Source organism: Leucopleurus acutus, assembly GCF_964270905.1.
Source record: "Leucopleurus acutus genome assembly, chromosome: 3".
In the NCBI taxonomy this organism is placed as follows: Eukaryota; Metazoa; Chordata; class Mammalia; order Artiodactyla; family Delphinidae; genus Leucopleurus; species Leucopleurus acutus.
This window is the reverse complement of record NC_139145.1, coordinates 88460806-88478193: the sequence shown is the minus strand read 5'-3', so window position 1 is coordinate 88478193 and position 17388 is coordinate 88460806. Positions and strand designations below refer to the sequence as shown.

The following is a 17388-nucleotide window of genomic DNA, read 5'->3' as shown; positions in this document are numbered from 1 at the left end:
CACACCATTGTAAAGCAATTATACTCCAATGAAGATGTTAAAAAAAAAAGAAATAAAATGTTCACCTAGAACTTTCCAGTGCTCCTGGTATATTTGATTTCTTCCTCGTGACTTCAAGGAGTAAATATACCTTGGGGAAGAATGAACTTATCCTGAAGCCATTTTTCTGGCAGTGGATGAGTAGCTGGTGAACCACATTTTACTTGGCTTACTATTGCAAGAGTTATTTCTTGGTTCCATTTCTAGATAATGACAATCTTTAAAAAAATTTTCCCCTTCAGTTTTTAGGTTTGGAAATGGACATACTGATTAATTAGAAAAGAGAGAAAGGAGCTGCTGCTAAGATAAAAGGGAATGTTTTGTTTGTTTGTTTTTGCGGTATGCAGGCCTCTCACTGCTGTGGCCTCTCCTGTCGCGGAGCACAGGCTCCGGACGCGCAGGCTCAGCGGCCATGGCTCACGGGCCCAGCCGTTCCACGGCATGTGGGATCTTCCCGGACCGGGGCACGAACCCGTGTCCCCTGCATCGGCAGGCGGACTCTCAGCCACTGCTCCACCAGGGAAGCCCAAAAGGGAAGGTTTGTAAAGACTGATTGGTTTTGGACATGGGTCAAATTTTCATTTATTTCTTAAATGAAGGAGTTTGAAAAAATGTCAAGTCAGTTATCAAGGCATTAGTTGGACCAAGATTGTATATTTTATCAAGCATTTTATGCAAAAGATAGATCTTTAAGAAAATCAGACATAAGTAGCCTTTCTAATTATGGGGGCCCATAGTGTCAGCAAATGAGTGACACCTGGAAAAACTTATTCTAAAATTAAAATGTCTGAATTTCAGTCCTGTGCTGAAGATAAGGAAACAAAGGCGTTTAGACCACAAATTGCTACGCTGAGTGTCAGAAGCAAATCTGTTGTAAGAAATGCAGTATCTCCTGTTATTTTCGAGTCCACAATACACCTTCTGTGTGCAGACTTGCTCTTACCTCCTCCGCCTAACTCCATTTCACTTAGAATACACACGTAGTTTATTACTGTACCATGCAATGGTGACATATTACTTTTACTTTGTGAGCTGAATATTGCACTTTCCCACGTTACTGAGCTGCAAGCTTTTGCGAGCTCTCGTGGGAAATTTGTGATGGTGTGAAGTGAACTCCTGTCACCACTCAATGGATTGCAAAAATAGTGTAGCTCTTGCTAAAGACCTGCATCATATCTTGAAAGATTGCACTGTTCAAATCAATACCTTCAACAAGATTTGCTGTAGCCAGCCTCGTTTAAATATGTGAAATGGATAGAGTATGCTTAAGAACATATAGTTGGCTACCTCCTTCCATTGTACTCCTTCTAGCTGATCTTTTGGTATGGATTTTTATAAGTATAAAAAACAAAAGGTAAGTATCCAAGCACGAATATGGCATTCTGTGGAAAGAAGATGTTGTGGAGTCTCACAGACCTAGATTCAAAGCCAAGCTCTGTTGCTAAGTAGACATGTCACTTTGGGCAAGCTTCCTAACCCTTCTGAGCCTTGGTTTCCTTCTATGCAAAATGGAGGTGATGATGTCTGCGTCACAGTCTTGAGAAGTACCAAGCACAAAGCAGTTACCCACTATATGCTCATTTACTCTCTTTTCTTCCCTACTAGGCACCGTTCTTCTTTTGCTCCATGATTCACCCACTTCTCATCTCTATATTATCACAGTCTTGAGTATATCTGTACATTTATAGGTGTTCACGCATATGTGTGGATTTACCCCTTTATATTCATACCATTGAATATTGAGCTGAACGGTGACTTTTTTCCTGCATTACCTTTAGGAATTTCAAAATAAGTTCCTTTTTTATATGATTTAACATAGGCCATTAAAAAATTTTAATAGCTATTTTAATTTCTAATTGGTACAATCAATAAAAAGAAATGTTCCTCTTAAAAAATGGGATTCCTGACCCCAAAATATGTAAAAGGGATTTGAAAATAAAAAGGAAAGTCTAAATGAGTTCTATTTACTTGAAGCTTATCTGACAATACACTGAAAAATTAAGCATATGAGAAAGGGTGTCTGTAAGAGATTCAGTCACATACTAAAGAAAATATTGGCTTCTAAATGGGAGAAATTTAAAGTGAAATACTAGAAGAGATGTTACTAAAAGAAAGAGAGCAGCATATTATTGAGGCCCACACACTCCATTTGCATATGAATTTTGCCCTCAGGATATACCAGGAAGAACAAAGGCAGGCTGGGAACAAGACAGATCATGTCAGAAAGAGTTCCTGGTAATATGGCTTTAGAAAGTGTCTGCAGTCCTTTGCTTAAGCCGGGACCTTAGAACACAACAACTTCAGAAAGTAGAAACAAACTTTAGTGTGCTGAACAGCAGCCATATTTGAAAACCTAGTGGCAAAATTCATAGACTTTGCCCAAGGTCTTCATCCTGATACACTATGCTTCACCCTTAGCAAGCAGCCATTAGGAGCTGCATCAGAGGGACCCCCTCAGGAGAGATTTTTGTTTATTACGCTCTTTTACCCTTGTGGCCGAATAATATTTTTGAAATTTTAATCAATCAATTTTAATCAACCCTTTCAAGCAGCTGGGCCACTTTAGGGTCATGGTTCAAGGTTAGGAGGCTACAGCAGGGTGGAAACCAAAATTGCATTCATGGCTTTTGTCATCCAAAAGCCAGGGCCCCGGAGTGTCCTGAGGAGAGAAAGTGACAAGAAGTTTGAGAGCTGAGGATCTGAGTGGGAAAATGTAGAAATGTATTTCTCCCCACCTTTAACTCCTCAGACTAGAAAAAATTCCCTGGGCTGGAGAAGATGGAAAAGAGATAGGAAAGAATCCATAAGAAAACAGATGGTGGTGGCTCCTGGTTAGAAGGGTCTTTTGTCCCTATCTCCTGGGCTGAACCCTGTGGAAGCAGGAAAACCCTAGGCGCTTTCCAAAAGCTGAGACCAGAGAGCAGCTGTGCCCTTTCCCAAGGGCTGTGCAGGGAATCTAGGTAGTCAGGGTGGGATCTACAATAGTCTTGCAAAGATTTTCATGTCTCAGCCTGGCACATGGCACGAAAAGAGCAAAATGATGACTCTGACATCAAGCATGGCACCGAGAAGCAGAGAGAGAGAGAGAGAGAGAGAGAGAGAGGGAGAGAGAGAGAGAGAGAGAGAGAGAGAGAGAGAGAGAGAGAGAGAGAGATTGACCTCAGGGGTCCAGGTGAACAGAAGCAAGAAGGCTGACAGAAGCAGAAACCGGAGTGGGAGAGGCTCCAAGGACTAAAAGCATCCCCTGTCATCCTCCTTCCACACGGTCCCTCTGTGCCTTCAGATGCAGCCCCAGAGAGAAAGGCAGGGTAGAACCTTAGATGACGGAGGGTAACTTTCCTCCACCTCAGCAGCGCCCGGACTTAATATAAAATTAACCAGAATTAAAGAAAAATAAACTCTGATAACTCTTGCATACCTGACTTGTGATGTACAGCCTTATCGAAACCTAATAAAAAGTCCAGAGATGAAACTAGATAGGCTGCCGAGGAGAGACTAGGGGGCGGGACAAGGGGCAGCCGGAACATGGCTGGGGCAAGAACGTCTCCTTTGGTCGGAAGAGCGTCCCCTCCGCTCCCTTCCTGAGTCTCGCTTACAATTCTGTTTAAGTTTTGAAGCTGAGAGAAGAGAAGGCCCGTCGGAGGGAACTGAGGCCTTTAACACCGTGCACTGCAGTTAGTTCTTGAAGCACAGCAGCTCTGCCAAGGTGTTTAAAAATGAAGTGCAGTTCCCACCTCCCACACCTCACATTCAGGAACTTCAGTCAGCTCACATTCCTTTCACATTTGTTGCAGAAGCTCCCCTTACACCTGAGGGGGAAGCTCTGAGTTTTTCAACTGTTCAAATGCAGTGTTTGAGGCGAGCACAAAGTTTCCATTCCAAAGCAGTAGCGGTGGAGGATGGAGCCCGAGGCGCGGCACGCCTTTCTTGCCAGGTCCTGAGCAATGTCAGGGCCTCTGCGAGGCCGCCTCCGAGGAGCTGTGGACTCAGACCCTCCAACAGGAGCCAGAAAGAGCCCGAGTCCAAAGAGCAGACTCTGTGCTCATGAGAACATTGAACAGCTAAGCCGAAAAGACTTCTGGTCACTAAACCACAATAAAGCGGGCTTTACTTTACAATGGGGCATGGGTGTTAGTCGCTAACACTGAAGGAAGCTGACAGATGAGCCATCTCTATCCCAGGAAGGAAACAGGACTGGCTGAATTTTAAGCAAAAACCTTGGAACAACAAAAACAAATACGTGAAGGGCTGGCCAAGGGCAAGTCAATAAAGAAAAAAGGGAAAGGCTCCCTGGTGTGGCTGCCAGAGGTTGAGATTGATTACTTTGCATGTGTTATAAGAGAAGTTGCATGTAATGCACTTCATATTTTTGCTTCCAATCACACCATTTCTGTCTAACAGGGGAGAGCTCTGGTCCCGGATGCACACTGCCAGGCCTGCCAGATAAGGGAAATGTATTCCTCTGGGCAGCCTCCCTGGAATTCGCGGTCACAGTGAAATCACTTGTGCTGTCTCGTATTCCTTTCAGAGTGTGGGAAGGAAGATGACAAGAGCATCCCCTGGGGGCTGCAGGGTCCTCTTAAGCCACCTCTAAGGCAGGTGGGGCCTTAGAAGGTGCAGGTCTACCTGGTAATATTTCAGTGACACCTGGAAGGCTCTTCGTCCGCCTCCTCCAATTGCTCTCAGTTGCTCAGCACTCTTCTAAAGAAATACAATCTTTCCTTCCACTGTTAGAAAGAATTTCATAGTAAGGTGTAAATGACCGATAGCATATCCTTTCCCGAGGATGGGTTTTGATAAGAGGAAAATAAGGGGAACATGGAGTTATTATTGATAGCTGGAGTAGTGCCTTGAGGAAGGGAGGAAACTCTGCATTGGGGAAAATGATGAAAAATGGGAAAGGCGTGGTTGCCAAAAGCTGATCACTTCATAAATTTCCATAGAGTCAGTCTTATTCAAAAGTACTGAAATGGCTTTGCTGACCCATGTGAAAGTGTCATTTAGAATAATCTACCAGTTGAGAGATCTTGTATGTTCCCCATTATTAACATCGAGGTAAGTAGAACTCCCACTAGAACATCCTGCGAACGCCTGGCATTCTCCAGCTCTGGCTTTCTGGGTTACGTAACCTCTGAGTAAAACACAGTCCTAATACCTGCCCAGTGGAGCTCACGGCAGTGCCTGGAGGGCAGTGGTCAGAAACCATCAGAATCCCCTTGGACATTTTACAAATGATGGACCCGAAGTGTTCTTGATCAAGAAGTCTTAAGAATCCGCCTTCCAATGTAGGGGACGTGGGTTCGATCCCTGGTCGGGGAACTGAGATCCCGCAAGGCGTGCGATGTGGCAAAGAAAAAAAATGTCTCTTCATCATAAATATCCCAGTTCTTCCTAAACTAAGTTATGAATTTGACATGACATCAACAGAAGTACTAACAGTTCTTTTCTGTACCTAAACAAGCTGTTTTTAGAGGGCAGGGGGTACTACAAATCAGCTCTAGTAGATATTAGAACATACTAAAAAGCCTCAATATTTAAAAAGTGTGACACTGCCACATAAAATGACAGGCCTTTGGAACAGAATAGAAATTATAGAAGAATAAAATACATATAGAATTTAGTATATGATAAAGATGGACTTTTTATACAGGGTGTTGGGACAACCAAGTATCATATGCTAAAGGATAAAATTGGATCCATACTTTATACTATACAGCAAAATTAATGATTTAAATGTGCAAAATGAAACCATAAAAGTACTAGAAGGAAACATGGGAGAATTCTTTTATAATCTTGGTATAAAAAAGGCCTTTTTAACTATGACTAAAAATTTAGAATCCATTAAAAAAGATTGATAAATTCAGCTACATTAAAAAAACAACAACAAAGCCTTCTCCATGTAAAAGTAGCATCAAGTCAAAGAGAAAAAATAATTGGAACTCATATATAGACAAAGTGCTCATTTCTCTACATAAGGAGCTCCTAGAAAAGAAAAAGAGGCTAACTACCCAAAATAGAAAAATGAACAAATGACATGAGCTAACAGTTTGTAGAAAAAGAAACACAAATGCAAAACATCAAGATTATCAGTGTCACTCATTACAAGAGAAAAGCAAATTAAAAATATACAGAGATGCTATTTTTCCCTGTGAGATTGACAAAAATCCAAAAGTAGGACAACACATTCTTCCGGTGAGGCAGGAAAAGAGGAGCTCTCATTCACTGCTGGTCAGAGAGCAAAATAGCAAATTCGGAGGTAGGTATCGGGGTGGCCAAAAAGTTCATTCAGGGTTTTCTGTAATATCTTACTTTTTGGCCAACCCGATGATTCGTCAGTACCCCCAGATTAACAATGCATCTGCCAGACTTCTGCTTTCAGCCATGATAGACTAAGATAAACCAAATTTACTTTCTCATCTTAAACAACAACAGCAAGAAAAAGGAAGAAACTTTTTTTTTTTTTTTTGCGGTACGCGGGCCTCTCACTGTTGTGGCCTCTCCCGTTGCGGAGCACAGGCTCCGGACGCGCAGGCTCAGCGGCCATGGCTCACGGGCCCAACCGCTCCGTGGCATGTGGGATCTTCCCGGACCGGGGCACGAACCCGTGTCCCCTGCATCGGCAGGCGGACTCTCAACCACTGAGCCACCAGGGAAGCCCCAGGAAGAAACATTTGAAGCAAAAGTTTTTAGACATTGGACAATAAGCAGCACAGGACAATTCTGATGGTTAATTTTATGCGTCAGCTTGACACATGGGTCATGGGGTGCCCAGATATATGGTCAAACATTATTCCGGGTGTGTCTGTGTGAAGGTTTCTGGATGAGATTAACATTTGAAGTGATAGACTGAGGAAGGCAGATTGCCCTCCTTCATCCAATCAGTTGAAGGCCTGAGAAGAACCAAAAGGCTGACCCTGTTGTGAGTGAGAGGGAATTCCTCCTTACTGACTGCCTTCAAGCCACCACGTTGGTTTTTTTCCTGTTTCCAGACACAAACTGAGACACTGACTCTTCCTGGATCTCGAGTCTGCCAGCCGTCAGACCGGAACTACACACCATCCTGGTTCTCAGGCATTTGGTCTTAGACTAAAACTACACTGTCAGCTCTCCTGGGTCTCTAGCTTGCTGACTACAGATCTTGGGACCTGTCAGCCTCCACAACTGCATGAGGCAATTCCTTATAATAAATCTCATATATATTCTGTTGGTTCTATTTTTTCTGGAGAACCCTGACCACCACAACAGTGAACCCTGAAAAGAGAGAAACAAGTAAGGGGACGCTGTGGTTGCTACAGCCTACCGCCTAGAGTCAGGTTCCAGCCCAGGGAGGGGCCTCCCCAAGAGCCCACAGCCTTGCTAAGTTGAGGAGACAGAGTTCAGAATTCTGAGAGGCCAGGGAGACTAGAATTCACAGGGCAAAATACCAGAGAGGTAAGAGCTCACAGAAAGTTCAGAGATCAGTGTTCCCCTTGAGGGTTCCCCTGAGTCAGGACTCTCTCGATCTATGAGTTAGTCAGTTCTGGGCTCTCGTGGTGGGAGCATCTTTACAGACTATGATTCTTGACCTTAAAAGACCCATTTCCTACACAACAGGGTCTCTAAACCCCAACCTGCTACTTCATTTGGTACATAAATTAAGAACAACAATCTACTCTGAAGGAAAATCTGGCCGTGTTGGACTCAGTGGAAGACATGTGTTTGTTTCCAGCATGGTGCCTTTCTAAGAGATTTTCAGAGGCTATTTTTTGGACCATCTGCTATTTTGACCTGATGTAGGCTTCATCTCTGTGCAAAATGCAAATCAAATGAAATGGCAACAGTGCTCAGTTTTGCATCAGGAGGCTTGCTGTTGGCTTTAGTCTGTCACATAACCTCTCTGGGTTTCTTCTCATCTTTACAAAAGGAAGTTGCCCCACTCTGTGATCTCTAAAGCCCCCTGAGTTCTAGAATTCTATGAAAATTTCTGCTAATACATCACGATCACAAAGAATTTACAGTGCTCCAAGATAAGGCATAATTGCACTAGTTCTAAAATATATAGTTATGCTATTTAATTCTACAATGAGATTTAATTAACTTTCCTTTCCCACTGTCAAAAGCCTCAGTGGAATAATTGTCTTTGCAAATCGTGCAGAGCTTTGGTGCCCTGATCAGACACTCCAGATACCCAATTTGCTCTCATAGCAGCAGGAAAAACCTTGGAAAGCAATAATGCTTTATTCACTGGAGAAAAGGACAGCGTAGTTGCCACAGGAAAGCCACTTCCATCCTCCTCTCCACAGCCCCAGAAGAGCTGTGGTACCAGGCACCGGCTAAATGCCATGAGAAGGATTTAGCCCGATGGATAAATCTTGTTCCTTCGGCTGCCTCAAACAGGTGCATCCAACTGAAGCAAATGTTACGAATTGGACTTTTTCATACAGCCTTGTGGAAATATCCATTGCCCTAGGCCCCCAGAGCCATCAGGGAATGTCTGACTTAACCACAGTTTTACTCATCTTTCAGCTGAAGCAGACCTTCAAGCATAAACCTGAGTCACGCTGGGGCACTGAGTGGATTTGTGACCTTCCCTGGAGGCGACTGGCTCCAAACCCCGGGAATGTGTTATATGAAAAAATAAATGCCTTTTTTTTTTTACCATCTGTAAATGAAAAACATTCTTCATATGTTTAACTGTTTCAAATTGCCATATGTCACACACACACACACACACACACACAAACACAGGCACGCTGCATGCCTGCTGGGGGCTGGGATCAAGTTGGTACTCGAGATTTTAGGTCCCTCTTCCAACCCTCTGCTTTTTCTTTCAAGGAGGCTACAGGTAAGAAGCTTCCAGGTGGGCTTCCCTGGTGGCGCAGTGGTTGAGAAGTCCGCCATGGCCGCTGAGCCTGCACGTCCGGAGCCTGTGCTCTGCAACGGGAGAGGCCACAACAGTGAGAGGCCCACGTACCGCAAAAAAAAAAAAGCAGCTTCCAGGTTTGTACCCACCCGGAAATAGCACAATTTAAATCTTAGTGGGGATGCTATGGCTGGCTTTTCTGGAATTTCAACCATCTGCTGCAATTCTCCCCCTCCCCTTTCAGCCATTCACTTAAACTGTCCCCATGCTGCCACAGAATCATAAACATCTAAGGACTAAAACCACGGCAAAATAGGGTAAGGCACTTTATGTTTTATTTTATAAGAGGGATGGATGGGTAGAGAGAAAGGGAGAAGGAAGAAACTAAAAGAAACTTTTGAATTCAATTGTCCCTCATTAACTTAGTAAGAGGACTAATTAGCTTCTTTCAGAGACTTTTTGGTGGGGTGTTTGCTGCTTGAATTAATTTTCCTGGGAAGCTAACAAGCCAGAGCTTTTCTTATTGTCAAAAGTTCCTCATTCCTCCCTCAAAACCGTTAGGGGATGAAGGCAAACCCCCTAACAGTACCCACTGCAGGGTCTATTTTGGTCTGATCTGATCATGGTGACTGAGGAACGGTCAGTGAGCGAGGTGGTGACCCATGGAAGACATGATTCTCTAAATCTAGAAGGAAACCCTCTCATGAAGGACCTTTTAAACTGACTCACAGGTATTGCCAAATAAGTCCTTTTATAGCGAGCAGTGGGTACTGCCGTTTGCTTATCCAGATCGATCCCCTTCCTGACTGGCTGGCACAGATGTTTCTTTGCTTCAGAGGGTTGATACTGATTCCATTCCCCCGGATGGGGTTTCAATGTAGTCATGATCATGTGACCCAATTCTGGACAAAGAGATATAAGAGGCTTACAACTTCTGGGAAAAGCTGAACAACATAGGTAACGTTCACTAATATCTGGTTCTCCTTTACTTCTGAATACGTGGAAAATTGTACCTCCCTACCCCCTTGAAGTGAAGCAGGGCCGTGGCAGGTTTCTGGCCAATGAAATCGAAGGGGAAGTTACAAGAACTATAAGAGGAAGTCACCTCGGGCCAAAAGATTTATCAGCAGCCTTCTTCTTTCTTGCCACTACAAACTCTGAAGTTCTTTTTAAGATGAGAACTTCCATTAGTCTGGGTCCAAGACTGAGCCAGCAAATTTGTGTAAGACGTGGAGCGTGGGCAAGCAACGTGCTTTTGTTGTTTTTAAGCCACTGAGACTGGGAGGTTATTTGCTACTGCAGTATAATCTAGTCTATAATGACTGATACAGCTTTACTTGCGCTTGAGAAACAGACATAAGATGCAATAAGGAAGAGCTGCTTTTCCTACCCTGGAGACAATTTTGTGAGAATATGACACTGGATCAATTTAGTTCAGAGGAGGATGCCAACACATAAAAACCTAAAGAAGCCAGGCCCTTGACAACGTCATTGAACACAGAATAAACCTGGAAGTCTTTTTATGCCACTTTCAGTCTCATGCTCTCTTATTGGCAACCAAAAGCATCCGAACCAATACACTACAAAAGAGGTTATCCACCTCTCTCTTTCTTTCTGTGTCTTTTTTTGTTTCCATCCATCCATCCATTCGTTCATCTCTATGACAAACAGATATATCAATTATTTTTCAGGCCACACCAACCATGGGAAACAAAACACAGCAAAAGACCCCCATGGTTTTAACCAAAGCCATACACAGATTCCCTGGAACTCTGGCTCCACCAAATCCCCCCAGTGATCACTGGTGCTGTTCTTACTACTGACCACCTCCCAGAGTCCACAGTGACTCTTAAGGTATTACTGGAAAGCCGAGGGTCATCTGGGCCTGTTTCTTTGCTACTTGCGTTTTTAAATTTACTCCGTCTATAAACATGTTTCCTGATATTAGCTCCATGCTGAGCACTGTAGTGACTGCAGGGGACAACACATAGTTACTGCCATGGAAAAGAAACAGGGTGATTGGGCGGGGAGGTGGGACAGGAAAATCAACAGGCCAGTTGAATACAGGGCCTGCCACTGTGAGCTGCAGATCCCCTGCAGCTTCTCACCATGTTCTCTTCTGGACACCAGTCTGCCTACCACATCTGGTCACTCCTGTCAGCAGGTTGTACCTGTCCTATATGCTCCAAACCGTCATAACCAAGGATCCGTCAGGTCCTGAAAGGACTTTGCTCTGCGAGGTCTAGACCGATGCCCGGAGTTGGGTTAGAGCTTTTCTTTCATTCTCCACTTGCCACATTGCAGCCTTGCTTTCCCTACCTCTGACCAGTGATTGCTTCAGGACAGTCCCTTACCTGCAGTCACAAAGCCAGAGCTTTTCTTATTGTCTCAAGTTCCTCATTCCTCCCTCAAAACCATTAGGGGATGAAGGCAAACCCCCTAACAGTACCCACTGCAGGATCTATTTTGGTCTGATCTGATCATGGTGACTGAGGAACGGTCAGTGAGCGAGGTGGTGACCCATGGAAGACATGATTCTCTAAATCTAGAAGGAAACCCTCTCATGAAGGACCTTTTAAACTGACTCACAGGTATTGCCAAATAAGTCCTTTTATAGCAAGCAGTGGGTACTGATGTTTCTTTATCCAGATCGATCCATCTATATGACAAACAGATATATCACTTATTTTTTCAGGCCACAGCAGCCATGCGAAACAAAACACAGCGAAAGACCCCCATGGTTTTAACCAAAGCCATACACAGATTCCCCGGAACTCTGGCTCCACCAAATCCCCCCAGTGATCACTGGTGCTGTTCGTATACTGACCACCTTCCAGGAGGTGGTCAGTAATAAGAGCTGGGTCTGCCAGGTCCCCTGGCAGGTGGCTTCCTAGGTATCCATTCCAAAGACTGGAAGGCAAAATTCATCTCTGTTCCTTGATGCTTGGACCAAAGGCCCCTACAGAGCTTGAAATGGAATGTGTTCTCCAGAAGCAGACATTTAGATAGACTTTGGGGTACAAGATGGTGTGGGTTTTTTTAGCGAATAACGGCTGTGAACAAAAGGCAGGATTAGGCAGAGGAGGAAGTAAAACTATGATGCAGGATCGACCAACGTCAGCCAACCCAGTACACTGTGTTGGGCTGAAATGGCCAGGCCTCCATTCTGCTCCTGCTAGCTCAGTCACCAGATGAGAGGGGCTCCAGGAGGAGTGTGCCCCTGAGTGAGGCTCCCCTACAGCTGAGGCAGACCATGACCGAGCTGACAGGGGGAGCTGTGTCTGCTGGGCTCCCCACAACTGGGCGGCAAGTCCTTCTCCGGAAGGGACCTGGCAGACCCAGCTCAGTGTGCCCCACAGTCTGCCCTTTGGGCTTCTTGGATCTACTTCTCCAGGTGTGCTCAGTGAGCAGCTCCTCCAGGATTCCTGTGGGCCTCTTGTAGAAAGCGGAAACAGGTGGACAATCATAGCCCCCAGTGTGATCGTCTGAGCAAGGCAAGTGCTTTCAGGGCCCGCAGTTGATGCTTATTTTCTCCTCCCCCGTTCCCTCTTGGGTACCACCTCAGCAGACTCAGACCATCCTCTCCAAAGTTCACCATATCCTTCTCTGATGGAATCTGTCCATCCACAGTTACAATCGGGCAAGGAAGTCAAAAGGGGCACCCATTTGGTTCCATGCACATTCCTCACTGGTCCCATAGTGTAACAGAAGCCCACCTCCCCCTGATGGTCAGGGTCAGCTACACCTGCAATGATCTTGCCCACTTGTCCCTGGATACAAGGATCCTAAAATGCCTGGGAGCAACGGCAGTTTGAATTCAATGGGATTCTTGCTGTGTCCCCTAGAGAAAGTCTGTCCCCTCTGGGGGACATAAAGCACAAAGTTCCCCAGTGAGTCACTGAAAGTGGGTAGGTGGGTCACTCCTACTTCCACCTGTTGGTTCCCAGATCCATGTATTCTTCCTACTGAGAGCATAGTGCTATGGGGACACAGCGCCCTATAAAGGCCTTTGGTTCAATGCATGCGTTATATCCTTCTGGGCAGTGGGGAATGTGATACGACCAACCCGTGGATCCCATGGTAGTGTGCCCAGTCCTCATATCTTTGCTGTAAAGTGGGTCCCCTGATGGGATGCCATGTTATATGGGATCCTATGCCAATGGATCAAATACTGCACAAGCCCTTAGAGAGCAGTGCTGGCTGAGCCCTGATGGTGGGAAAGTCAAACTTGTGTCTATTCTTATGACAACAACTGCTGGCTTTTCCAGAACGGCAGAGGCTCAAGGTAGTGAGCTTACCACCAAGGGACCAGTTGATTTCCTTCAGGACTGATGCCATATTGGGCACTCAGTGTCAGTCACTGCTGCTGGAAGGTGGGACAATTAGCAGAGGAGTAGCTAAATCAGCCTTGGGAGGTGGGAATCCATGCTGTATGTCCTGCATGGAGACTCCATCTCTGCTGCCACGGCCACCACATTCATGCGTCCATCATGCCAGCACTAATGTGGCTGATGACGAAGGCTAGATAACGTCAGCTGGCCCGGTCATTTCGTCTACTTGGTTGTTTAGTGCTGCTTCTGTAGTGGTCGCTCTCTGGTGGCTTTAGCATGTGGGGTGATGTCTTCACACTTGGTGCCACTCCCCATGTTCATCTGCATGCCTCTGCCTCAGATTGGCTTATCCCCAACCTTTTCTCTATCGGGCATCTAACCAGAAAGCCAGGACATTTGCTATATCTAGCCAGGACATCTGCTATATCTAGCCCACAATATATATTCTAATCTTGGGTCATTTCTCTTTGCAATTTGGTGAACAGGTACATTGGGAAACTTCCCACTGGGAAGGTTTTCCCTTGATGCTCTCTTTCAAGTCCATTGCTGATGAGGCTATATTGAAGCTGCCGTCCATTTTTGGCTCAAACCCACATACTGAGTCAATCCATCTGTGTACTAAACTCAGGCGTTTCCCTCTATTTTAAGCTGGTCGTACAAGATGTCCTATGCACTCATTAGCAAGAGCTGAGGCGGGGGAATGTACCAAAATGGTGGATGCTCTGGTCTGGGCTACCTGTTCATGCAGCTTGCTTGTGCACTAGGTCCTCCTTGGGCTTGACCCCAGATGGATCATGTCCATCTTATGATGGGTTGCTGCTGGGTTCGCCCAACCTTCTGATGTGAAGGGTGTGACAGGACCCAATCCCTGATGGATAATGCCTGGTAACTTAGTATCCTGTGCTTAGGGTGACTATCTGTTAATGCAGGACTGAGGGATTTCCCATGATAAAAGACTTTCAGTGTTAAAACTGAAAGTCTGGGGAAGTCCTGGGCAAACTGGGATGTGTTCGCCATCCCACCCATGGTCAGTCGCTCTGTCTCCAGGAGGGCCCCGTTAACATGCCAGCAGTTATATTTCAAAAGGTGCATAATTCTCCACTGAAGGTAACATGGCTTTGTTCCAGAACCCCAGGAGCCTCCTTTGTTGTTCCTCCACTGGGACTTGCCACAACTCTTGAGGGCATCCACCCAGATATTGTTATTGCGTGTGTCAAGGTCCCAGGTTTCCCAGCCCGGAAACCTGGGTTCACATACCTGTCTTGGTTGGTTTGTCCACTCCGACTTGAAGTCCTGGGTTTGGTCCTTGGCTTGCTGCACTCTCCAGCTAGAGAAGATGAGAGCTTCACTGTGTGTGAGCCAAGAGGCCCTCTGGCTTTCATCCCTGACTTTCAATTAGTTGCCTGTTACTCATTTTCAGGTGTTCACGATCTTCTGTGGAGTAGCAACAGCACCTAGCAACAGCCATCCAGTCCCACCTTAGGGCTAGATGTTCATAAGTTTCAGGTGCCTCATATACTGCTTTCACTAGTACATTCTCTGTTACAGATACACCATCCCAATTCACCACTGAAGGAAGTTTTAATGATAGGACCACCATCTGGTGCCGGAAAATGGGGCCTAATTGCCAGCCAGGCGGTGAGTGATTCAGCTTTAAAGCTCTGTCTTACCCTCTGCTTTCTGAGACTCTCCTCAGCACCAACTGTTGCAAGGCTGCTTCTTCAAACTGAGACAGTCTGGGGAGCAGGATAGCTATTACAGATGAATACACCTAAAAGGGAAAGGGGGAAGAGACAGGATTGGTCCCGGGAAGAAGGTGATCTGTGATGCAGGCCTGACAAAGCTCTGGCCAAGCTGGCGAGGCGCTCTGGAATGAGTGTTGTCTATAGAATCTAGCGCAGGCTGCCCTGAAAGAATATGACGGACCACGTGGCTTCTGTTGCAGGAGCCAACACCTGGAGGCTGGCTGTTAACTGCACCCACTCCCTGTAGCTGACCAGGAAGTCCTTCCATGATGGGGGCTCTGCACAGTGCACCTCCACGCCTACCACCTAAATCTCCTCCGACAACTCAGAGCCCCCTGAAACATGGTTGTGGCATTGCACAGGGCCTATGGTAGGCATGGGCCCTAAGCCATACTGTGATTCCTGGCTTGTGGGTTCTACAAAGTGAGTCCTTTGTTTTCCCATCGGGGAAGAAGGGGAAAGATGGCGGGGAGGACGCGAAGAATCACTGTTTGTAAATTAGGAGGTAAAAAGAAAAAAGCACCACAACAATCTGAGGAGAAGAAAAACGAAAGCTTGTCTCTCTCCAGATATCCTCTTTCATTGTCTTTTCTTCTCCATATTTTCCAGTCCAAGACCCAGAATAAAAGGATCTGGACTAGAACTTTTCTTAAAGTGTCCTAGAAAAGAGCCAGACATGTCTGTATGGACCTTTCTTCCAGCTTTCTGCCAGAAATATTCAGTCAAACGATGACTGCTCTTCCTTGTACTGGGCTATCCAAATAGAGACAGAGAAATCTCTTATCTTGTTCCATAAACCCAAGTCCTAGGAATTCCACCACTGGCCCCATTTCCCACTCACTCTCCAACCATCCAACCATCTGTGTTCACCCCACGCTGACCATCCTGCAGGGAACTGACCAAGTGTGTCCCTTTGGCATGACCAGCCATGCAAGCGTAGTGAGACCTCTTTCCAGAGGTCTACTACATTGCATGTTTAAAAAGTTAAGAGCAATTTAAAGTGCAAGTATTACTCTGAAAATGCTCCCTAATTAATAAATGTTCTACATTTTTATGTGGGAATGTTTAATATTTAATTTTTCAATAATTTTATCATTTATAATTTATTAAATTTATTTTATGGCTTGTATTTATTAAAAATTTATATACTTCCTATTTCTTTTACTCCAATGTTAGATTTTTATGCAAAGTGAAAAAAACTAGTGCTTTTCAGTCATATGACTCTTTTCAAAGCCTCAATTGCAGTGTATTAAGGCTCCAGCATCCTAAGCTTCCCTCACGGTGTCTCTCCTGACATTCTCTCAATGACCATTGCATTTGTGTGGCCAGGGTATCAGCAGGTCTTTGGAAGTGGGCTAAGATGTTCAGCTTTTTTCTCCAATGAGCCGGTTATAGCAGTTATCGCAGCACTAAAACTTCATGGTGTTGGAATTGTATAGACTTGGAGCTACAATGTTCTATATGCCCCTGAAAATTCAGACCCTGTATCAAGATGGGTTGAGTAGGGATTTCTGGCCCTCAGGCGTTGACAGCTCAAGTGCGTTAAGTTTCCAGTCAGGTAATAGAAGGGAGGGGCTGGCAGAGAATACTAAAAGTGGAGTTGGTGTTAAATGCCCCAACCATTGAAAACCAAATAGTTTCAAAGAAACAAAGCATGTCTGATGTCTTTGGTCTGGATTCTGCAAGTCTGCAGCCTCTGCAAGAGAATCCTTGAGACTTTGAACTGAAAGCTGAATATTGGGCTGTACATCTTCGTAGGTAGAGGGAGGGCCAGTATTAAAAGTCTCCTTTCTGTACTGTGGATTTTAGGCAAGCTCAAGTGATGATTAAGGTCAGGAGACCACATATGCGTTAAGCGGAGGAGGATTTTATACCGATAAAATCGGCAGGCACACAGTGGGTTCAGTTCATTCAGTGCACACATGTTTATTGAGCATTTACTATGTGAGGTGCTCATGAGGTCAGATAAAAAGAGAGGTGCAAGGAGTGAGAGGGCATTTCGATGACCAATGCTGCAAAAACAACAGAGGGGAAGAATGACCTTTGTCACTCTGTAAGTCACCAAAATTCTATAACAAAAGCCCATCAAACAGGGCTGTGAAGTGTTTCGAGATGCTGGGTTTAAAAATATGATATAAAATCATTAATGTCAAAATCTACCACTCATCACGTTTGACATTTTTTTTTAATTTATTTATTTATTTATGGTTGGGTCTTCATTGCTGTGTGCAGGCTTTCTCTAGTTGAGGCAAGTGGGGGCTACTCTTCGTTGCGGCGTGCAGGCTTCTCATTGCTGTGGCTTCTTTTGTGCAGCACAGGCTCTAGGTGCAAGGGCTTCAGTAGTTGCAGCACGCGGGCTCAGTAGTTGTGGCTCACCGACTCTAGAGAGCAGGCTCAGTAGTTGTGGTGCATGGGCTTAGCTGCTCCACGG

General features: G+C 45.2%; 1 pseudogene across 1 annotated transcript in view; it reads right to left on the bottom strand.

The window, feature by feature from the left end:
• LOC309959911 (PR domain zinc finger protein 14-like) overlaps window positions 1-15887 on the bottom strand; it is a 150242-nt pseudogene extending 134355 nt beyond the window's left edge. Inside the window, exons 1-5 of the transcript in view lie at window positions 15858-15887; window positions 14883-14983; window positions 14470-14539; window positions 12121-12316; window positions 10743-10852 (exon numbers count right to left, since the gene is read on the bottom strand). The product of the transcript in view is annotated as a PR domain zinc finger protein 14-like (transcript). The remainder of the gene's footprint in view (window positions 1-10742; window positions 10853-12120; window positions 12317-14469; window positions 14540-14882; window positions 14984-15857) is intronic.
• Window positions 15888-17388: the final 1501 nt, after the last annotated feature.